Here is a 24,839-nt window from a genome sequence, read left to right on the forward strand (position 1 = left end):
TATTTCGGTGCCTGGCCTCAAGAACTTCGACACTTCTCTCCAGATGGTGATGAGATCCAGAGTCTTAGCACAGATCCCAGCGACTGCGCAGGGCATATTATGGGACCGCCCAAGTGCTATCAAGGTTCTATCACAAGAACGCTGATACACTGGGATCCAGGAGCAAATGGGCAACATCTGGCTCCTCATCAGCTTTTAAGGAGGGGGTGAAGGGTCATTCTGGGAACTTGACAGCAGAGCAGGGAGGGCGGAGGTAAACAGACAGATTAGTAACAGCTGACCTGTAAAGCACTGTGGGATAGCTGTTGGAAGCACGCAAAAAGTGGTATTACATCCACATGAACAATAGACACAACTAATTCAATCTGAAGCAAACCCAAGTACACTCTGCAAGAGGACTCTAGATTTCGTGATCAATGTGGAGTTAGTGCACGGTGATGGATTGTGTAATGTGTATGTAAGCATTTTCAAACCAGATTAACTTGACATGATCCAGTTTAAAACCCCTATGTAGACAAGACACTCTCTCATCCATGAGTTAAGTGATACATCTCAGAGGGACGAGGCTGGGGGTTGCGGGGGGAAGCTGGGTTACCCTCAGGGTAACCAACATTTGCAATTATGTTGAAACACTTCTGGAAGGAGAAGTCTACTTAGGTTCCCTGACAGGAAGAACTCCTGAGAGTAAGGGAGGTGGGAGCTCTCCAAACCAGGCCCTGGAATGGACTAGGAATGCATCTGACTACCTAGTGCGATTCCATTCTTTCCCCTGGAATTTAAGGGAACAGTTGCCCAGTGGAAGGGAACAGTTAATTGCTTGTGTCTGGGACTTAAGAAGTGTCTCTTATTCGCTTGTCTTCTTAAGGTGGCTGGCCAATGTATTCCTCTCTCATGCATTTTCACCTAGTTTTCTCTGTAACTCACTCCCTGTGCCAGCTTGTGGGGTGGGGATGAACAAAGAAAGAACAAAGATGTCCGGGGAAAGTCTGGTCTGGATGACTAAATATCTGGATCCAGGGACAGAGATTGGCAAGGCTGCTCATCCAAAAACAAAAACATCTAGAGTCTCATCTATAATAAGTCAGATCTGCCTCAGAGCATGATGGGAATCAATCCACTGACAGCACAATGGAGAGCAACATGAACTTCCCTAATGCTGGTACCCTCTTGTGTTAAATTTCAGCCTAGGGCATAATTTAATGGATGAGTAATAAACCCTTGAAATATGGTTTTCTAATAGAAACACTAGTAGACCCTTGACACAGGTATATTGATATAACAATTATGCTGTATAGCATTGTTATACCATACATAATACATTGTAATAAACTATAACATACCAGGATATTTTACATTAACACTAAAGTAAATATTATGCTGAACTATTGTGTATGATGCTGTCTACTTCACATGCTTCTACCTAGCAAAACTACAGCAAACAATGTAGCTATTTTAATACATTTTAAATTAAATTCACTGTGTAACTGTTAACAAAAAGCAAGCTGCTTTAGAGTCCTGGTACAAAGACCACTGAAGTCAATGGAAAGACTAAAAGAAGATTAAATACATATACTCTTTAAGATGGCCTTTGCATTATTCCCAGAATGCAATACAGGAGATGCTCTTGATTTCACAAATTAAAGCAGTGATAAAATGGAAACTATAACTTTTTAAAACTGGGAGTAAAATTATTGGCTCGTTACAGTGTGTGGAGGAGTAGATAGGAGAAACCAGAGCTAAATTAACAGCTAAATAATCACAAAGAGGTTTATTTTCACAGTAATACATGGGATTAAAGATTGTGATTGAGCACACACCTGCAGTGACAAAAGAGGGTGTTATATTTGTTTAATACAAAAACCATCTCAAGAAAACACAGAGTAAACATCCAAAATAGAATTATGCTGCTGTTCCTGTTGTAACAACAGCAGATATCTTTTTGTGCCATGATCTACCATAACCCTCAATGGAGCATTAAACTATCACACAACCACTACTCATGCCCTCATGGCAACAGAGGGACTATAATAAGCTTTAAGAAAAACCTAAATGTCAGAATACAACATTCTTCATGTGCCAGAGGTGAATGACAGTGACTACTGAGACGTGCTTCCCAGTTATCAATTACTACATGTTTTTAAAAATATGCACTTGGTAGGCACATCCAAATAGGAAAGTAATCCCAAATCCACCCAAGATAAACAGAACTGAAAAGAAAAAAACTTCCATTGCTACCCTTAGAAAAAAAGGTACAACAATATTTTATGGCAATGGTCCCAAATACTGCATTTCACTGTAATAATATTTCAGGGTCTGAGGTGATGGCTGAAAATACTGTTGTATTTTTTTATAGTAGCACAATTATTTTTTGGCTTCCTGCACTCCCCAGTTTTGGTTAGTGTTGGTTGATTCAGGTGTTTACAGCAGGGTGTATAGGAGCCTTTTAAAAATGTTGCTGATTCTTTCTTGGTAATCTCGCTGAATGATGTGGCCTATTTAAAGGCTGCAGTATGCAGGTTGGGAGGATCCCCTGACTTAAAATGGTGACTGAATAGGATGCCTTCCTGTTCCATGAAGGACTTCTGATCTAATATCCTTCTCTTTTTCTTGTTGAACAGCTGGATCCATGGAATACATGAAAGTCTAGGAAAGCCATTGCTTGAACAAATGAACAACGACTCCAGCACAACCTCTGAACAATGCCTATTGGTAGGGCAGGCTTTAGCATTTTTGTCAGGCTTGCATAACGTTTTGCCTTCAACCCTTACAACCCACTAAACATGAATGATTCCCCCTCCATCCCACCTGACCCTCCAAACGAATAGTAATAAAATAGTGAGACTCATCTGCTCCAATCTCACCTGCTCTGCATTAAAGTGTCTGAACCACATTGTCTCTGTTTTCATAAACAAACAGCTTAACCACACAGAGAATTAGGAGCATCCCTGCCAATTTTACAGAAAACAGCGTGTTTTGCTCTGGTTTTTGAGTCAAAGAAATTGACAGCCAGCTGGGTACGCACGTACACACTTTGTAGGTACACACCAAGGTCTGCTGTACTGTAATGTAGTCACCTTGCCCTCCATGAAATCCTCTAATAAGGAAACAAGGGTTTGATTTCCCCACTGCCTTGTGTAGTCACTCACACCTGTGCACAGAGTGCATGGAGCACTGTCATTTTGACTGGGTAGCATTGTGTGGCCAATTCACATTGATTTAGGAAGAAAAGAGCTAGAAACTTACACTGTATGCAAACTGAGATACCCCCCTACATTTCACCCTAGGGTACTTAAGGAACTAGGTGAAGCAATCTCAGAATCACTAGAACTCATTGAGAATAGGTGACATCCCAGAGGGCTGGAGAAGAGCAAACATGGTATGTATCTTTACAAAGGAGAACAAAAAGGATCCAGGGAATTATAGACCAGTCAGCCTAACTTTGACACCTCAAAAGATCCTGGAACAAATCATTAAACAATCAATTTGTAAGCACCTAGAGGATGGGTTATGAGTAATAGCCAACATGGATTTGTCAAGAACAAATCATGTCAAACCAAACTAATTTTCTTCTTTGACAGATTTACTGGCCTACTGTATGGGGGGGGTGGTGGCAGTAGACATGATATACCTTGATTTTAGAAGGCTTTTGACACAGTCACATGTGACGTTCTCATAAGCAAACTAGGGAAGTGTGGTCCAGATGAAATTACTAGAAAGGGATTGCAAAACTGGTTGGAAAGACCATACTCTAAGATTAGTTATCAGTGGTTCACTGTCAAACTGGGGGAGGAGGAGAGAAGGGTGTATCTAGTGTGGTCCTGACGGGCTCTGACCAGGATCCAGTAGCATTCAATATTTTAATTAACGATTTGGATGATGGAATGGAGAGTGTGCTGATAAAGTTTGCAGATGATGCCAAGCTGGGAGGTGTTGCAAGAACTTTGGAGGACAGGATTAGAATTCAAAATGACATTGAGAAATTAGAGAATTGGTCTGAAATCAACAAGATGAAATTCAGTAAAGACAAGTGCAAAGTACTAGACTTATGAAGGAAAAAAATCAAATGTACAACTACAAAATAGGGAATAACTGGCTAGATGGTAGTACTGGTGAAAGGGATCTGGGTTATAGTGGCTCATAAATTGAATGAGAGTCAGCAAAAAAGTCAATATCATTCTGGGATGTTGTGATAGGATTAATGTAGGTTGGGGAGGCCGATATAGTACCTGGCTGCACCTGGAGGGAGAGCCAGCCTGCAGTGAACATGAAGCCCAGCTGGGAGAAGCAGGCTGGTTAGTATAAAGCCAGGAAGTTGAGAGCAGAAGAGGTGGCAGGGAAGAAGTATGCAGTCATTCTCCAGGGGCAGAGAACTGTGGCGGAGGAATTGCAGAGGGGAGAATAAGCCCTGGGATCCTAGCCCTGAAGGAAGGGTCAACGCAGAGAAGAAAGGCTGGGTAGGAAGAAGCCCAGGGAAACAGCAGCAAGGAGCAGCACTGTGCAGCCCTTGGCTGCAGGGCCTCTGGGCTGGAATCCAGTGCAGAGGGAGGGCCTAGGTTCCCCTACCAGCTACTGGGAAGGTGGCATAAAACTCCCCGATGTAAGGGGAATAGAGATATTCACAGCCCTGATGCATGGACCATGGAGCTATGAGTTGGGGCTGAAGACATGTTATAAGGGCATTGGACTGTTATCTTTGGAACTTTATTACCCTGGGAGAAGAGAGCTATACAATGACCTGGCCGGAGGACTAAGTCACAAAGAGGGGGCACACCATGGCACAAGCAACTGATGGAAAGGGGTGCCAGACCGGATGTGAGCTAATCCCCAGACCCAGCCACAAGGAGGTGCTCCAATGATGAGTGTACCCTGTTACAGGTGTATTAACAGGGGTGTCGTACATAAGAACCAGAAGGCAATTGTTCTACTCTACTGGGCACTGGTGAGGCATCATGCAGAATATTGTGTCCAGTTCTGGGTGTCAAACTTGAAGAAAGATGGGGACAAACTGGAGAGACTCCAGAGGAGAGCAACGAAATTGTTCAAAGGTTTAGAAAACCTGACCTATGAGGAAAGGCTAACAAAATCTAGGCATGCTTAGTCTTGAGAAAAGTAGACTGGGGGGAGACCTTATAACATTGTTATAAAGAGGACAATGATCAATTGTTCTCCATGTCCACTGAAGTAATTGGCTTAATCTGCAGCAAGGGAGATTTAGGCTACATATCAGGAAAAACTTCCTAACTCTAAGGATGGTTAACCACTGGTACAGGCTTCCAAGGGAGTCTGTGGAATCCCCATTATTGGAGGTTTTTAAGAACAGGTTTGACAAGAACCTGACAGGGATGGTCTAGGTTTGCTCAGCCATGCCTCAGTGTGAGGGGATGGATTTGAGGTCCCTTCCAGTGTAACATTTCTAAAATTCCTAGGTCTCCCAAATTAGGGAGGAGTCCCGTGGCTCTGGGCTTCACAGACCCACACAAGCCAGCTCAGTCTTGGTGGGGCTGCAAACAATCCCTAGACCAGTGATTATTTCAGGTCAATAACGTCAGTGATTGCCTACCTGTCAAGCAGCCACTTCAGTGCAGAAGGATCTAAAGAGGAGGTTAAATGCTGGGGGGGCTTTGCTGACTTGAGATTTGTGTTAACAGCATTGTGGTCAGTGCTGCTTTCCTGGACAACAGCCATCTCATATGGGGACCACCTGTCTGGTGGTTCTTCTCGTTCAAAACAGCTGGCTCCTGCAACAGAATCAGTGGTTAGATTTTTTTCCCCCTTCTCCAAGCAGGTAGTATTTAGATGGGGGCTCTATTTCTCCACTATTATTAGTAAGTATACATATTTAACGTGTGCAATCTTAACCTTCAGGTCATAAGCTGAATGTTACAAAGGTTTAGTAAAAAATTTCCACCCCATGTACAATATTACACAATTTGCTAAGTGCATCAAATGTTTTTCCTCCACTGAGGCATCAGTTCTTATCTACGATCAGAGACTGGATACCACACTTGAATGACCAGTATCCTTATTCAGCATAACAGAACTTAGGCCCCGTTACTTTAATCATGTCAGCACCCTATGGACGTTGACATATTGAGCAAGGCTGTCACACAACCCTTACAGTCACAGGCATCAGTACCCACAAATATCTGAAAGGAGTCCCTGCACAAGAGTGAAATGGTGCTTCTAGGCAGCAGCACCGGTAGCTGCTGAAGAGTCTGCATGCATATTCCTAAAATGCTGGAGGAGCATGCTTAAAAATATTGCTGCATGTTCTTGTGTGTGCATTGTATTATGATTCAATATTTGCATTGTGGTAGCACCTAATAGCTCGAATCAAAGACCAGTGCCCCAATATGCACCGCACTGTACATGCATCACAAAATGAAAATTCCTGTCCCAAGGAGTTCACAATCTAAGTGCTCAAATCAATTTAACATCATATTCCATTCATATTAATCTTTTTGCATCAAAAGACGCTTGTTCCTTGTGCCATCCTTGAGCAAATAAAAATATGATCCAAAAGACAAAAATGTTAAGTCATATTAGGAAGCCATGAAAGTATGATTAAAATCTCTCTCTCTCTCTCTCTCTCACACACACACACACAGCTGGGGAACACAATTCAACATCCAACAGCCTTATGATGTGAATTTGCTATTATGTCACAGCACTGACTGTACTAAGGTCACTCTGTGAAACAAACAAGCTGAAAGCTCCAACACAGGCAGTTTGTCATTTGTTTTGCAGCAGGATACAGTAGGTAGATGATGGAGGAAAAGGAGGAGGATTGGGCCAATTTTTGAGATGGATAAAATGGGTGTGTGTGTTTCAATAACAGTACTTTGCATTTATAGATCTGCTTTCCTCCAAGGAGCATACAGCACTTTAATTAATGAATTAAGTTAATTAAGCCTCACAACACCATGTGAAGCAGGAAACTATTTTGCAGATAGGACAACTGAGGTGCCCAGAGAAGTAAAGTGACTTGCCCCAGGTTACACAGTGATGAAGCCAAGAACAGAACCTTGGTCCCCAGTCTACAAGCCCCCTTCTCTACACACATCCCCTTCCTCTCAATGGAAGGACAAGGGGGATGGACTGATTGTGAGAAGAGGGGAGCAGGGACACATGGATTTTAGTAGAGGAGCAGATTGGAACAAAGGATTAATGTGGTTTAACAGGTCATTTGGGGAAGAAAACTGCCAATTGTAAATACCCCCCTGTTCAACAGAGAGAAACTAGTGAGAAGACCATATGCAGATCTCACTAATTCCACAGTAAACATGTTTAATGGAGTGACCCCACAGTTGCCTGTACTCCTATATGTATACAAGCCCCCTTTCCTCCTGTCCCTTGGGAGACTGCCCCACAATCCTGTGCCAGAGGCAAGAGGCCATGGGTTCCACAAGGAGGTGCAGAGAACACAGAGAAACATGTACCTGTTTTGGAGGGGTATGAGCAATGCATAGTAATAAACCCCTAACATTCCCAGTGCCCCTGGAACCAACACAGCATGCTCTATTGTGGCCCAATGCTACAAGATACCGAGAGCCCTCAACCCCCACTGCAGGATCGTGCTCTCATTCAGGATCGTTCCACTGTCGCTGCCCTGGACCAGTACGAATTTCTCTACTGCCCTGAAGTCCTTGGTGCCAAAGCCCAGAACAAACCCTGCTTTCTCTGTGACCCAAAGTCCCTCATGCCATGGCCTAGTACCAGCACCGTGTCTGGTGCAATGGGCAATGACATTTCTGAATGCTTTGCAAAACTTGCCAGAGGTGCTGGTGCTTTAGAAACCTGGACACTCCAAACAGCAAGAGTAGGGTTCTTTGTGGGGTGTTTTTGGATTGGCTTAATATGTCTGGGGGTGGGGAGAGAAGGGCAGCATCACTTATCATTTTATCTCCCTTAATGCAGGGCATGTCAGTCATCCATCTGGTCTAAAGAAAATGATTATTGAAATTCCATGTCAATCTCCAGATCTAATCTCTGTAGTGCAGCTTAGCTGGAGAACTCACCGAAACCCAACAGAATGTTTCCAGGGTCAGATAGATATGCAAAGCCAGGGGAACAATGAGAGTTGGAAGATCCTTCGCAAGTGAATTACATTAATACTGAGCAATAATTGTGCCAGACCACCTTAAATGGACACTGCACATCTGCTCTTCCTCCCTTCCCCGCTCACCCCCTCCCTCAGGGTTGTAAACCATCCTGCAATATTTAAAATAGCATTGTCCCCCCGTCCTTTCCAAAGCCCCTGGACCCATTTGAGTGGCTGTGTATTCACTCTGTACTGTTTGTTATTCCTGAGGACATGCACATAGCTGAACATACTAATAAAAATTTCATAAGAGGTCTCCAAAGGGGAGGGTTGTTTTTTTTTTTGTAAAACTCTACCCCCACCCTTCATTATTTAGCAGGGGTTGCAGCAGGCTAAAACAAATGCCTCTGTGCAAGAAAAAGGAACAGCTCTGGTGCTGAATGAGATCAGACAACAATAGGTAATGGGGCAAAGAAGATCCATATCATCCTCTAATTCCAGTATAAACAAACACAGGAGCATATTTCTTGCAAATCCCCAGCAAGTTAAGTGAAAGAAAAGAGAAAATAAAAAGAAAATGCCTATACAAATCATGCCGGTATAATACTCCAGTGCATGTATTATTGTATTTCCTCCATATTCATTCACTGGAAACCTGTTGGATATGGACCCTTAGTGCATAGAGATTATAATAGTGATATGGAAAAATACTGAGGTTAGGTATTCATTTATGAAGGGTTCACCAGTTTTTATTTTATTTTAATTTTTTTATTTTAGTAATGTAATGCTGGATTGTCAGCTCTGGAGACTGAAATCCTCTATTTATCCACCGATCATATACTGTACAGAATAGGCAACATTAGTAGTTACTTCCATCCATGAGTTTCAGTCTTGACCTGGAGAGATCACCTACACGAATGCAAGAGCGGTTGGGGTTCCATGCCCATTCCATCCTCCTGGGTGTTGTCTTTGCTGAAATTGTTAACAAGGATGACTACTAGTGCCAATTCTGGTAGTGGGTTTTGTGGTATGGAATGAGTCTGAGACCCTCCAAATTCATTTCATGTAAGGTGCCTGTCAAAACTAGGAGTGCACTGCTGCAGCTACAGCTGACTAGTTAGCCTCAATTACTTATTTGTGGGAATCCCAAATTCTGGTTCTGCAGGGTGCTCCTTGGCCACAAGCTGGGCTCAGTACAGCACCTCTGGAACTGTCACATTACTTCCACTAACACTGTAATGGTTAAAAAGGAGCCAAACAATGCTGAATTTGGAGCACTGACCACAGCTATCAACCTGACAACACCTGCAATTATATCCCCTACCTTCCATGGGCTGGGACATTGTCTCAGAGCTAAGCAGCTAGGCCTGATCTGATCTTTGATGGGTAGCCTCCAGAAATCCCCAGTTGGCTGAAGGAAGTAGTCTTGGTGGTTCATTTGGTAACACTTTTCCCTCTGAGTTAATACTGACCCAATACACTGGCATGGTTCTGAGGGATATTCTGCTTAGGAGCATAAGTACCACTGACTTACATTAGGTCTTGTGAATGGGAAGAGGAATCCCTAACTCTCTTTGGATCTTCTGAAAATTCCAGCCTGTGTTCTTAAGTCACTTAGGTGCTCTGGAAAATTGCATACCAGCTTTCAGAAAGGCCTTCAGAGTTGAGACTCTAACTACTTATGGTTTTTGCAAGAGTGTTAGTCCTGGTGTCTGGCCAAGTGACCCTTTCTGTAATTTTGTTCTATTGATCTGCAATTCCCTCTGGATATAGTTTTCTTCACTTCCTGTCTAACGCTGTGCACTGCTCAACAGCTGCTTTGTTCCACCCTAGAGGTAGCTGTATTTCCGTGGTGAAGTCACACACATTTTATTTTCTATGGGTCTCTGCCTTCTGACAACACAATATAGTGGCATACATTTATAACTCAATACAACCAGACGAGAAGTAAATCAAAACAAAACAAAAAACCACTAGAAAACAAACAAGATATGAAAACATATACTGAATGAGTACCAAAATCACAGATCGTTTATCTAATTGTAAATCAATGACCTATCCAAATCAGGGTCTCCGTTAAAAACATGCATGAGGAAATTACTAAAATGCAGGTTAATGCCCTCTAAGAAACAGCCCATTTGGAACGGTTATGTTACTCCATTTAGATATAATAAAACATCCTTAACGTGTAACACATTTGGAGATCTCATGATCTATACGTATGTACCGAGGAAATGTAAGCAGATGAGTTACAAGACTGACCTTAAATATGGGCCAATTTTGCCTTCGATAAATAAAAGTTTCCTCAGTATTTGCAGAATGCCCCATACTTACTACTATAGCAAACACCAAGAGACTATTGCAGATATCAATAAAATAATAGTTATCTAAGCCAAGTGACAAGTTTTTGAGGGACATCATTGTCCAAACCTTTGGAAAACAGGATTTATATAGAAAAATTGCTGGGGTGCCTCTCCCAAACTTCATACACATGTTATATATACAAAAAGTGGGCGTTCTGGATGCACAGAGGGCCAGAGCCCCTATGCTATTAACATTTGAAATATGTACTGTACATCATTGGAGAGTCTAATGTTTGACCCCAGCATAATAGCCCCCATATTTTACCCCAATATAATGAGTATTAGTGCTCTCTGTATAGTTATCATACAAGCAAACAAATGTACAATTTTCCTGTTTTATGTACACTAGCGGGAACTAATGTACAAAGAAACCAATTTAAAAACAAATTATTTTCTAGAATATGACTTATTTACACTGAATATTCCACACCCATTCACCAGACAAGAAGCTTCACGAATGTGTAAAGTAATGTTTATTGCACATTGCAGATTTTGTTGAATATATTTTAACATTTCCCCATATGCCTCTGGAAGTGTCTGAATTTATGCCACAACTGAACTGGGCACCAAATTCTTCTCAGAAGCCCTGGCTTCGGAGAGCAAGGTATGCTTACAGAAATTAATTTGAACAATCAGCTGACAGTTCAGCCAGAGAACCTGGGAAGGACAAGGTCTTTTTTTTTGTTGTTTTTTTGTTTTTTTTAAGTCCACTCCAGAAAAGCACTAAAATCCCAGCCCTTGACCTACTCTTCTAGATGAGGGGTGGCCAACCTGTGGCTCCGGAGCTGCATAATATGTGGCCAACCTGTGGCTCCGGAGCCGGATAATATGTGGCTCCTCATATAGGCACCAACTCTGGGGCTGGAGATACAGGTGCCAAATTTCCAATGTGCCCCTCTCCTACCCCTCCCCCCCAGAGCCTGCTGCACACCATGGAACAGCTGATCGAGAGGTGCGGGGAGGGAGGGGGAGGTGCTGATCAGCGGGTCTGCTGGTGGGTGGGAGGCACTGGGAGCAGGGGGGGAGCTGATAGGGGGCTGCTGATGTATTACGGTGGCTCTTTGGCAATGTACATTGGTAAATTCTGGCTCCTTCTCCGGCTCAGGTTGGCCACCCCTGTCCTAGATGAAATGTGCTAGTTAACAGGTCCTGCTCAATACCATCACAACATAGGTAGTAAGGTTAAGTGTTATTACCCCATTTTACTGATGGTCGGAAATCTGATGGTCAGGTCTACAGGGTATAACTGTCAGAGCTGGAATTAGAACTCAGATATTCCTGGTTTCTAATATAGAGCTGGGCAATTTTTCCCCCCCAGGTGAATAGAAAAAAAATCATTTTGAGGAGGCACCAAAACTATTTGCAAATTCGGGTGAAATGTGGCAAATCATTTCAGCCAATAAAACCTCTGAAAACAAAAATTTTGAAAATATCAAATCAAATAATTTCGAAAGTGTCAATTTGAACCAGGCCGACAATTTCAAAAATTTTGTTTCAGGTTTATTTGGCTGAAACAATTCACTGGATTTGGCCCAAATTAATTTCCCCCCCCGTTTTTCTGCAAGAAACCCCCCAAAATTTAGTTTCATTTGGAAACTAACCCCATTTTGGGGGGACTTTTCAGTTCTGCCAAACCGAAAAATCAATTATTCGTTCAGCTACAGTTCCTAGCCGTCACTGCGTTTGTAGAGATACGCTCACATCAACCTGTGTATGTGCTACTGTGTGCACCGGGCTCTGTATGTGTGTCAATAGAGGCATGGGTTGGCATGCACATCATTTCATGGCTATACATCAGGATATCCATGCATGCTGCTGCACTGTGGTAAACATAGCATATCTCCTGTGTATTGGTACATATGCAGATCAGGGTGTGGGGGCCCCGTCACTCAGGGACGTGTACTTGTGCAATGCTGTGATGAGCCATGTGAAAATGCACCCGTCTGACATTACATTGAGTGATGCAGCTGCATCACCTCGTCTGGCTCTCAGGAACTAGCCCTTGCACCCTCCTTCTCCCCACAAAGCCAGATTTGGAGTGACAAAATTCAGTGCTGACCTCACCACATCCAATATTTTAATGGTTTATCACTTGACCCTCTGGCCCACGCTGGTTCAAGGCAGCTTTATTTTTTATTACCATCTCATGCACTCTGTGACAGAACTTGAGTGTGTCCTAATTTAATTTTAATTAGTGCCGACTTTTGCTTTCCTCACTAATGAAACAATGCTCATTATGAAGTGTAATTGAAGACCCCTAGAGGGAGGGGCGCCTAGAGACCTCATTGTGTTGGTATCCGGCATCCTGCCCAATAAAATTCCCCTCTGAACGAAAGCAGTTTTATCATTAATTCATACTGCAGGGGAGCTAGCTAGCTGCCAGCTGCTGAGCTCATACTGCTCCTAGGAAAAGCCCAAAGCTTTTTCTCCTGAGAAACAACTCCAATTTCTAATGATTAAAACATATAGGTCCTTCACTCTTGTTGTTTAAGAGCATCTTTGAACATGGACTGTTTTGAAAATACATCCATTCATTAAAAGCAAACAACATTTATGAACATTTTTACTCTTCAACTGAGATTGAGTAAAACAAATATTGAAGGTGGTTGATTTTTATTTTTTTAAAAGGAGAAATGTTGCTGTTTACAGCTGTTTCCGGATGAAATGAGAAGGTATGTGGAGAAGGCAAGTAAAATCACAACAGACACGTGAACCAGTGGTCAGTCAGGCCAGGTGTTCAACAGGCCATCTTTGTAGGCAAATATTCAGTGAGATTTTCAAAGCTGCATCGGAGATCTGGATGTCCAAATCCTCCAACCAGTTTTGAAAATCTCAACACCATACCTGACATGTGTCTAGGCCTAGTAACTGCACGCACAAGTTTAGCACCAGGATTGTGTGCACTTTTTTATAGGCAGATCTAAGGGCTTTTAAAAAAATAAAAAAAAAAATATCTGGTCCTGGAGGTGGTTTCTCTAGGACGGCTCCTTGGTGGCCTGTGCGAGATGAGTTGCATGTATCAGTCCAGTTTCTGACAGACAAGTGTTCATCTCACAGGTACAGCCTCAGCACTGACATTGTTAGCAGTCGCTGCAGTGAACTGAGAGGCAGAGTGGTCATGGAAGCCACTAGAACCACCCCCATCAGCTCGGTGAAAAGTGTGCAATAGTAAAATTACAGCTTGTACAGTACAGCTATAGCGATATGCAAGTATGGAATACCTACTAATACCATAGTTTTGAGATGAAACTTCTATATAATATAGTATAACTCTAGTTTGTAGTATAATGACACATTCATTTTAAAGTATAACACAGCTATGACTGTTAGATCAAAAATAATGGATCAAATCCTGCCGTTCTTAGAGAGAACACAGGCAAAATTGCCATTGAGATGAGTTTTGTCTGAACAGTGTCTGAGTCAGGACTGGAGGGTTTGACCCATAGATTTTAAATACAGTACATAATTTTGCATTTGTTTTCCTTTACTAAACTTATAAGTTTACGTGAACTTGTGTGACACAGGGACCCCCTGGTGCCAACTTGCAGAAGGCACATGGGGTACATAAGGTTTCACACGGTCAGATATATGCATGACAGTTCACCAAAGAGTGGCATGTGAGATCTCTACTGAGAGCCAGTGGCCCACTGGTCATCATAATCACTGTAAAATTTGCGTACAGAAAATATTTAAAGAGATATGTACCTAAACTAAAACTGATGTTCTGAAGGTGCTGGAGTTAAGGCAGGTCACCAGGAAGTGACAAACCTCAGAAATGTTCCTTTCAGGCAAGAGGTAACAAACACCTATCTCCCTGTCTGGTCATTTGTGTATCATATGCCTCACACGGTATGACTATTTGCATATGGAGTCCAGGGAGGAATGAATGACTGCGAAATCTACTAGAGAGGAAATTTACAGGATGAAACAAACAGGGCACACCCCTACTGCTTGAATAAAGACAAAGGATTTGTATGGTCTATGTGGTATATTTTGGGTGCAAGGAAACACCCAAGATCCTTCACTGAGGAGGCAAATGAACAGCATGCTTGTCGCGGGAAAGGAGCCAACGTGACTGAAAAGCACTGCAAGGATTTTAAGTGACCATTACTCTACAAAACTTGGGAGCATCTTATTACTAAAGTCTAGGCTCTAGAATGTGTGTTACGATTTTTATTTTATATGTAACCATTTCTTTCCAATACTTCTCCTTGCTACTACTGGAATCTCTCTGTTTTATTAAATAAACTTATACTTGATTTCAATATAAACACATCTAAGTGCTGTGAGTGAAGCAGAGTGGTGATCTGAGGTAGAAGTGGGAAGCTGGGGTGTATTGTTTCTTTAGAAGCAGTGAATCTGTGAACACTGAGTGTGTCCAATGGACCAGGGGCTGGACACTCCAGGAAGATGTTCAGAAGGCTTGAGGGTTAGAGAGTGCCTATTGCTAACTAGGGCTGTCAAGCCATTAAAAAAATTAATTGCGATTAAAAATATAATTGTGATTAAAAAAATAATCACGATTAATCGTGATGTTAAACAATAATATAATACCATTGATTTAAATATTTTTGGATGTTTTCTACACTTTCAAACATTGATTTAAATTACAACACATGCTACAAAGTGTACAATGCTCACGTTATATTTATTTTGATTACAAATATTTGCATTGTAAAAAACAAAAGAAATAATATTTTTCAATTCACTTAATACAAGTACCGTAGTGCAATACCTTGCAGTGCCGGCTACAAAAGTCCTATGCGAATGCCTGTTCTCACTTTCTGGTGACATTGTAATTAAGAAGTGGGCAGCATTATCTCCCGTAAATGTAAACAAACTTGTTTGTCTGCGTGATTGGCTGAACAAGAAGTAGGACTGAGTCAACTTACAGGCTCTAAAAGTTTTACATTGTTTTGTTTTTGAGTAGTTATGTAACAAAAAATATACATTTGTAAGTTGCACTTTCATGATAAAGAGGTCACACTACAGTATTTGTATGAGGTGAACTGAAAACTATTTTTTAAATCATTTTTACAGTGCAAATATTTGTAATAAAAAACAAAGTGAGCACTGTATATTTTGTATTCTGTGTTGTAATTAAAATTAATATATATGAAAATGTAGAAAAACCATCTAAAATATTTAATAAATTCCAATTGTTATTCTATTGTTTAAGAGTGCAATTAAAACTGCAATTAATCACGATTAGTTGAGTTAATTGCTTGAGTTAACTGTGATTAAATCGACAGCCCTTTCGCTATCCTATAGAGTGACAGCAGGGCCTGCGAGGCCTGGAGGGGAGTTCTTATGTTGTCCAGGACCAGAATGTGATAGCCTGCTGTTGCACTAGTGGGGGATTAGATGCTTAAGTGAATTTTTAACCTGGCACATTCTGTGGCTAACTGGAGGAGATGCCAATAAGTACCACTGTGAACCAAACATCTCGTGCCAACAAATTCACTAAAAATGATAATGGTCCTTATTACCAGAATTATTATTTAAAGAGATTTCCCAAGGACCAGCAGTAGTGTGGCATAAGCCTTCATGAAGGTATTTTATGGCTGGGAACAGCTTCACCCCATGTGCCAAAAAAAAAATATCTGAAGAGTAAATGCCCCAGCCCAGGTTTACAGGGGTTTTATAACTTGTGATTTTGGTGCTTGTGAACATAAGCGACTATGGGATCAAATCCTGATGCCCTTGATTGTAGACCAAAGAGCCAGCAGTTCTTCATACGTGTTATCGTAAGGGAAGTTTAAACAGAAATTACTTGCTTTTAATTTAAAATTAATTCTCAGCAGCTCCTAGCAATGCGTGGGAAACCATCTGCATTGAGGCTAGAGGAAAGCATGTTTTAAAGGCACAAGTTTAATAAGACTAACAACGTGACTTGTACCATTCTCCCCTGTCTGTCTAGTTCTGAGGCTTGCCCTCAAACTAAGCTTTCACCTTTGGTGCAGAGATGTACCGTATGGCTAGCTCTGCTCAGATTATAATAGGTGTTTTAGTCATTACTCACGGTAATACAAAGTACATGATACAAAATCTAGATTGGTGGGTAAAAGCAACACAGCTACGGCCATGTATAGCCCTCAACCCTCTCACCCAGCTCCCCTTGCCCTAGTCTGCTACAGAACAAGAGTTGTATCTGACCCTTTGCGATTAAACATGCTCCGTTGTTGGAGTCCAGCTCTTCCTGTGTGTGTCCAGGAAATGCTGATGAGACCTAAACCTGCAGCTTTCGAGAAAACGTATTCTAAATAGTGCAGAGATGCCACCTCAGGCTGGTTCTGTGCATGCCCATGGCCCAGGGTTAGCTTTTCTAGTGCGGTACAATACTGCTAGCTGGTGGAATGCTGAGAGTGAGGTAGGCTTGGCTAATTGGAGCACTCCTGGGAGGATGTGAATTGCGCAGTTTCCATAATGAGTAGAGAGAAAAGAAAGTTTATAGCCCCTAATGTAATGACGTCAGGACAAGATTAAGAGCAGAACTGCTATGTCTCTGTCTATCAGACGCTTCATAATGAAAGGCACCAAGTTTCATTAATGATATTTTGCTGATGATTGGTGCTGAGAGAGTCAGTAGGGCATAACTCCCTCCCTGAGCCTCTTCAAAATTTTTCATCTCCAAGGTTCAAACATATAACATACATATGAACACACCCCCACACATTGTAAGGTGAAATTCAGTTATGTTCAGCTCCTGAACCAGTGTGGAAATGGAATCATAGGAAGGTGTGCTAGTCCATGGATATTTCCCTCTTCGCTTTCTGCTTTATATCAGGTCAGTTCAGCAAAGTTAACAAACAATCAGTGGGACTTGGGGCTATGCAGACATGCTAGATATGCTCATTTTTTCATGTCTAGAGACCAGGGAACAGAATCTGGACATATTCGCCGTGAAAATAAGTTCAGTCTCAGTCCACTCCCTAGTGACTGTGTCTGTCCACATAATTAGAGCCCCCCCCCACACCATTTAAAACACTTCAGCCTTTGTGGTAGTTGTTGTACAGGAATGGAATAGCAGGGAGTACTGCAGCTGTGCACTGAGGACTGTCCCATATGCAGGATGGTGTTGGGAAAAGTTAGCTATAACTAGTGTTATAGGACCAAAACCTGAAGCTGATGGTTTTGTCACTGTTTTCAATGGCATCAGGATTTGATCCCATAGTAACTGCAATTAATCGACAGCCCTATCGCTACCCTATAGAGTGACAGCAGGGCCTGCGAGGCCTGGAGGGGAGTTCTTGTGTTGTCCATGACCAGAACGTGATAGTCTGCTGATACATTCACTCTGGCTCTCATGTTGGCCCATCTTGTGTTAACTGCTCTGGCTCATTGACAGCCAATGAGAAGGGCCAAAAGGAAAGTTAGTACACTGGACTGGGACTCAGAAGATCTCCGTTCAGTTCCCAGTTCTGCCACAGACTTCCTGTGTGACCCTGAGCATGTCACTTAGGTTTTCATTTCCTCAGCTGTAGAACGGGGAATGAAATAAGCTCTTCCCACATAGGCTGGTTATTTTGCTAAGGTATATACAGCATCTAGCTAAACGAGACCCTGATCTCAGCTGCAGCCTAGCAGAGCTATAGTACTACACACAACAGAGGATGCAGAACACTGACTTGTGGTACCAGTGACACCCTTGTTTCGAATCTGGGCAGCCTATATCATATCCTGCATTTACAGGAGCATGGTACATGCAGGCTAGTTAACACCCTCTTGTTTGGGTTGTGGATCAGGGTTTACTTCAGTAACTGACCAGTTTCTGAACCATTTCTGCCTCACTGGTGGGGGATTTTTAACCTGGTACATTCTGTGGATAACTGGAGGAGATGCTATCCTCTATGGAGTGACTAAATCATGTCTTGTCAGAGGATGAACACAGTGACCTGAAAAAAATCCATTATAGTTCTAGTTCTCTCTCTGTGGGCTGAGCTCCTAGTGGCCACTACCACCATAGTGGCTCTATTTGCTTCTGCAAAATTTAAGATTCAGTTTCTTTAAATTAACTTTCTAGCACTAATGGCTATGGAGCAAAGTTACCTAGTGCGAACTAGATACCAAGTCTGCAGACAGATACACACACCTCTGCAATTCCTCCCATTCATTTCAACTTGACAGCCAGTTAATGCCAAAGTCATTAACAATTTCACTGCCAAACATTTTAGTGGAAACATCCAGCTATTCTGGGATTGTGGGCAGAGCCTGAGTAGAGTACCGCACGATTTGTACTCGTATAAGTGCTATAAGTTGAAATTGGTTCAACGGAGCTCTTGGCGCTTATTTTCTCTCCTTTAGATGCTCTTCTAGAAGTCAAACCAGCTTACACGGCATCAGCTATTTAGTATGTAGTAGCTATAAGCTGCATCTCATTTTTCCCCTCTGTGCATTGTACCTTAAAATTTCTGAGAACACTAACTTTTGGCAACAACAGCAGCCATTTTGTTCTCAAAGTTACTGCTCTTAAGAGTAGGTCCTGTACCTTTAAGAACAGAGCACATGCTAGGGAGATGAGTTAGAAGCAGCCCAGAGTCAGCTTCACCAGATACACAGCTAGAGCACCTCTCTCTCCTTTGTCCTAAAACAGAGTTATATAACTCAGATAAAGTCTTACGTCTAAGAGTCCAGACTGTGCTTCCTTCTTAGGACTACACGAGACAACACATGGTACCAGAGTGAGGTAGAAGTGAGTACTGTAGCAAAGGAATCATCTAGCACTGCATTTCTCAAACTGTGGGTCAGGACCCCAAAGTGGGTTGCGGTCCTGTTTTAATGGGGTTGCCAGCATAGGCGCCGACTCCGTGGGTGCTCCGGGGCTGGAGCACCCATGGGGAAAAATTGGTGGGTGCTCTGTACCCACTGGCAGCCAAGCTGCCCTCCCCTCCTCATCTCCTCCTTCCCCCTGAGCGCGCCGCACCCCGGCTCCTCTGCCTACCTCCCAGTGTTTCCTGCCTGGCCACCTCCAAACAGCTCCAAACAGGGGGAGGAGCGGGAAGTGGTGCGCTCGGGGGAAGAGGCGAGGCCGGGGCGGGAATTTGGGGAAGGAGTTGGAATATTGGCAGGGAGGGGGTGGAGACTTTGGGGAATGGGCGGGGCCTCATGGAAGGAGTGGAGTGGGAGTGGGACCAGGGGCATAGGAAGGGGTCTTTAATAGCATGCAACTAAGTCAGGCAGAGAGAACAAGTTATGACACAATTTTGCAGAAATTTGAAGAGTATTGATATTTTAAAAGAGTTAAGCGTTTGGAAGGTACCAGTTTCACCTTAGAATACAACAGGAAGGAGAGTCCTTCGAAGAATTCCTAATAGAACTAAAGCTAATGAGCCAAACCTTCAACTATGGACAGTTAACAGATTCAATTGACAAACTAGATATGGAACTTGCTTTGGATACAGCAATAAGACTGGCAGGCTGCAGAAATCACTCTTAACAAAATAAAAGTAATAGAATGAAAACAGGACACTGCCACTCTGGATAGAGTGCCAAGAGGGGAAAAAACTGGTAAGCAGCCAGTAAGTCAGCATAGAAAAAAAAACACAGAGAAGCCTGGGGGAAAAAAACAAAGCACAAGATTTTGCAAGGGACCGCTTCAAGGACTTCACAAGATGCAGACATGAACACTGACCTCAGCAATTCCCAGCTTTTGGTAAGTGCTGCAACATTTGTAAGAAATACAGCATTTGGCCAAAGGCTGCCACCAGGATCAACAACTGCAGAAGAGGAAGCAAAGCCTGCATGCTGATTCAGTAATCCAGGAGGAGAGCCCAGACAGCAGCACAGAAGAGGAGTTCTCTTTGGGAGCTGTAGCTCAAGGGGAAGGAACTGATGAATGGACAACTTCTGTAGAGACTAATGGGACTCTTATAATGTACAAACTGGACATTGGTGCTCAGGGAAATGTTGTTTCAGATATTAGAATTGAAAGGCTGACACAAAAATCAGGGAACATGGTGAGCAAACAGGTTAAATTAAAAGCTTATAGTAAGGAACTCATTCCTACCAGAGATACATGTGTATTAGAAATGAAGGTAAAAGATCAAATAGATAAACACAGTAACAGTTAGACGGAATGAAGCACCTATATTGGTCTTAAAAATGTGCCACGGCCTTGGGCTGAGACAAAGAGTGCACATGGTAGAGGAGATAACAGACGCATTGTCCAGAGCATTTGATAAAACTAGTAGAAACAGAAGTGGAGTCAGACATAGTGCATGTCAGACTGATTTAAAAAAAAAACAAAAAAGAATTGTCCAGTCTCAGAAAGGAAGTGGAATGAATTTGCTGAGGCTACAGCTAATGATGAGACTTTACAGAGGGTAATTATGGCCAGGGCCGGCTTTATGAAGGGGGGGCCTGATTTGAATACCCAGCGGCGGTCCGGGGCTTCGGCAGCAGGGGGTCCACTCCGGATCTTCCGTGGCACCGAAGGACTCCCCCCCCACCCCCGCTGCCAAAATGCCACCAAAGACCTGGAGTGGACCCCCCAGTCGCCAAATGAGTTTAAAAAAAAAAAAGACTCCTAAGGCGCGGGGCCCGATTCCAGGGAATCGGCTTAAAGCTGGCCCTGATTGAGGCTATTACCACAGGACATTACATACCCAGTCCATATTTCCATTTCAAAGCAGAACGGTCTGTCATTGATGGCATATTGTTTAGAGGAAACAGAATAGAAGTGCCTAAGATGTTACAAGTGGACATGCTCACAAGAATAACAGCTGGGCATGGAGAAATGTAAATAGAGTCTGAGAGATACTGCACAGGCCGCGATGAACAATGAGAGAGAGAAAACTGATAAAATGTCTGAAACCTGTAAAAAATACCAAAAAATTGAGAAAAGAGCCTATCTTGATAATGAATAATTAAGGGTATGATCTAAAGTTGGTGTGGATTTATTTACATAGGCAGGTAAAGACTATGTTTTAATTTTGGATTATGATTCTCTCAATCTAGAGGTTGTTTTCTTAGAAAAATACTACATCCAAACATGTAATAATGCACATGAAATCCATATTTTCCAGCCATGGAATCCCAGTAATTATCATGTCTGGTAATGGTCTGTAGTTTGATGGACATGATTTAAAAAAAAATGCTAGAGAATGTGGAGTTAAACATGTATCCTCAATCCAGCAGTTTTGTAGAGAATAGTGTAAAAATGTTCAACAACTTTTGAAAAAAGCCAGTGACTCAGGTACCAACATATACACACCTCTACCCCGATATAACGCGACCCGATAGAACACAAATTCGGATATAACGCAGTAAAGCAGCGCTCCGGGGGGCGGGGCTGCGTGCTCCAGCGGATCAAAGCAAGTTCAATATAACGCAGTTTCACCTATAACGCAGTAAGATTTTTTGGCTCCCGAGGACAGAATTATATCGGAGTAGAGGTGTATTTGGATATACTGAATTATAGGGCAGCACCAGCGAATCATGGACTGTCACCTACAGAGATTGTTTAGCAGGAAGTTGAGAACAAAACACAGTAACTTAATAGTGACCTTAGTGGCACTACAGACTTAGATGTGTATAAACAACATGACAGGTGTAAACACAAAGTGCATTATGGCAGACCGTCCAGAGTGTTAGAGCCTTTGAAGCTCAGAGATGCTTTGTGGATTCATGATGGTACTTGCTGGGCTCAGAGGGCAGTAGTGACTTGTGAGGTCACCGCACAATCTCATGAAGTACAGACTCCTGCAGGATGTGTTCTGAAGGAGCAGGAGACGTCTGCAGCATCTTCTTGAAGAAGAGGGGGATAAGGAGGCAGATACTTCACTGGCAGCTACAGGACAAAGCACTGAGGAAACCACTGAGGATCATTCAGATCAGCAAGTGGAGCAGTCTGCTGATTCAGCCAGTGCAAGGACTCAAGGGATGCCTTGTAGATCTAACAGACCACGCAGAGCCCCTGAAAGACTAATTGAACACTGCTAACAAAGTTGGTTGTGTTACAGTGTTTTTAGAGAAACAGTTGGTATGTAAGTTAAATTGTTAAGAACTGATTTGCTGGACAGGGGAGATGTTAGGAGTAGGTGAAGTCTCAAAGCTTCATAACCACCAGCTAAATGACTCCTTTCCCTCTTTAAATGGGCTCATTCTCTAGAGCTGCTATTCCTGTCGTGTCTTCCCAGGGCTGCCCTTGCAAAACAGAGAGGTAGCTGTGTTAGTGCCACCAGACTCCTCGTTGTTCTTGCAAAACAAGCACCCTGATAACTACCTAAAAGGGAGAAGGGGACCATCTATATCTCCACAAGAATTATCAGAAAGAAAAAAAATCTGTGACCAGGATGCATCTTACATGGATGAGTGACAAAGTCAGAAAAATGCTGGAGGAGGAGATTAATTGAAATGTGCTTGCCCTGTGTGGTGCCGTGTTCATGAAGGTGTCTGGTCTCCTGCATGCACACAGCAATGCAGTACTTGAGGGTTAACGTGGCCTTGGGAAACCCAAGTCAATTTGTCCACCACTGGTTGGAGAGCTACTGGAAGGATGGTTAGACAGGATCGTTTGAGGCGTATCTGTGGATAAGGAGAGCAATCCATCATTCTCTCACCCTCATCTCTCTCCTCCTCCTTTTCTCTTCTGCCTTCATGCACAGATCTATCTAGTAGTGGGGGTGGCAAGCGCCACAGTTATGGCAATCTAAATGGCAAGTGGGCTGGTACACAATTGTCCAATGAGCGTTAAAATAATTTGATTTTATTCTTGGAATTAAGAAAGCAAACAGTCCATAGCAAAGGAAGCAGAAAGCTCTGCCGCTGATATATCATTATAAGACTGTGATGCAAACCGAAGTGCCTGCATACAGCTTACATCAACAGGGACATTTAATAGCATATACTGTGCACAGAAAGCTTTTAAGGCAGCAGCTGACAGCAGCTGGGAGAGACTGAACTGTCAGCTCCAGAGTAATAAATGTGAGCACTCAAAAAAACAAACTCCAAGCACAAAATCACTTTATTCTCTTTTCTCATCATCTTCTCCCCCCACCCCCTTTCTCCTGCTTCTTAGGATCCCAGGCAAAAAACTAAATGGCCATTCTGCATCCCGATCAGTATGATGACCAAGAGTTTAACGAGGTTAAAACTTGACACACCACATAGGAAAAGTGTATGCTCATGTGCATTGCCCTAAGGTGCTCTCCAGCAGTGCACACCCCTCAGGTAGCAGACAGGAAGTAGGTATTGGGTACAAGAGGAGGTGGGAGCCACAGAGAAACTGATCTGCTCTGCATGCTCGCTATACAAAAAAGTACATTGTGCAGCAGTGCTAGGAGAGTGTATCTGACAGCAGCCCCAGAAGCTTTAACTTACATATTTGAAAGTAGGACCCATTTGCAGAAATGCATTAGGGAAATCAAGTGACTTGCCCATCGTCGCCCCAGAATTGTGTGGCAGGTCTGGGAACGGGATCGCCTGAGTCCCTGTCCTTCCACCATGAAAGCATCCTCTCTCTAAGATGTAGGAGAACTGACTGAATTTAAACATGCCAGTGTAGGGCTGAAAGGCAAGAGCAAAGGGGATTTTTCCAAAGAACTCCAAACAAGTTCACAAGCAAAATGTAACATATCCCTCAGAATACAGCAGTTTGCTAAGCCCCTTAAGTGTCTGATATGCCTGCTCATCAGCCAACCACATCCAACTCTTGAGCACAGTTTCTGAGCTCTCCCCTTCTCTGTGCTGCAGAGGTTCAAGGCAACAACACTGTTCCAAAGATGTCTCAGTGTCAGTATCTCTGGTGGCAAGACTGCAGAATGCACACTTGACTGCACAGGCAAGATCAGCTGTCTCTAGCTCTCTTCTTCAGGGACTGCTGGAAGTGTTCAGGTGGCGGATGACAAGAGTCTCCGCCCCAGTCCCAAACAGCTGATAGAGTGCTGGGGGGAGGGACGAGAGCAGCTGTTCAGAGCCAGGTGCCCAGATGACACTTGCACGTCTCCAAGGGCTCACCATTTCAATGAGCATTATTAGCCTTTTTCAATAACAAATGTAAGTTCATTTTGCAGGGTACATTCTCAAGGTATGCCCCTGTAACATGACCCTCTCCTTATCAGGAGTCCATAATTCCTATGATTCATGGGTTTGTTTTGTGGCAGGAATTCATGGTTGTATCCTACACATTTTCCACATTCTTTTGGGACTCTTGAGACCCCAAAGCCTTCCCCCTTTCCTGACACACCTTTATTCTTTGATGCACAGCGCTAGTCAGAGTGGTTAAGCAATGGAATAAATTGCCCAGGGAGGTTGTGGAATCTCCATCATTGGGGATTTTTAAGAGCAGGTTGGACAAACACCTGTTTAGATCAGTGGTCTCCAAAGTGGGGGTGCGCGCACCCCGGGGGGTGTGCAAGACGATTCACTGGGGGTGCGGCAGGAGGAGCGCCGCCGGAAGGGGGGAGGGAAGGGCGGCCGGAGGAGGGAGGGAACGA

General features: G+C 43.1%; 1 long non-coding RNA gene across 1 annotated transcript in view; it reads right to left on the reverse strand.

Annotated features, from left to right (window-relative positions):
• Positions 1–24,839, reverse strand: part of LOC123350987 — a 109,337-nt gene that overhangs the window by 34,281 nt on the left and 50,217 nt on the right. Inside the window, exon 3 of the long non-coding RNA XR_006573894.1 lies at positions 5,561–5,738. This is a non-coding gene — a long non-coding RNA (uncharacterized LOC123350987). The remainder of the gene's footprint in view (positions 1–5,560; positions 5,739–24,839) is intronic.

This window comes from Mauremys mutica, chromosome 16 (assembly GCF_020497125.1).
Source record: "Mauremys mutica isolate MM-2020 ecotype Southern chromosome 16, ASM2049712v1, whole genome shotgun sequence".
Lineage (NCBI taxonomy): Eukaryota > Metazoa > Chordata > Testudines > Geoemydidae > Mauremys > Mauremys mutica.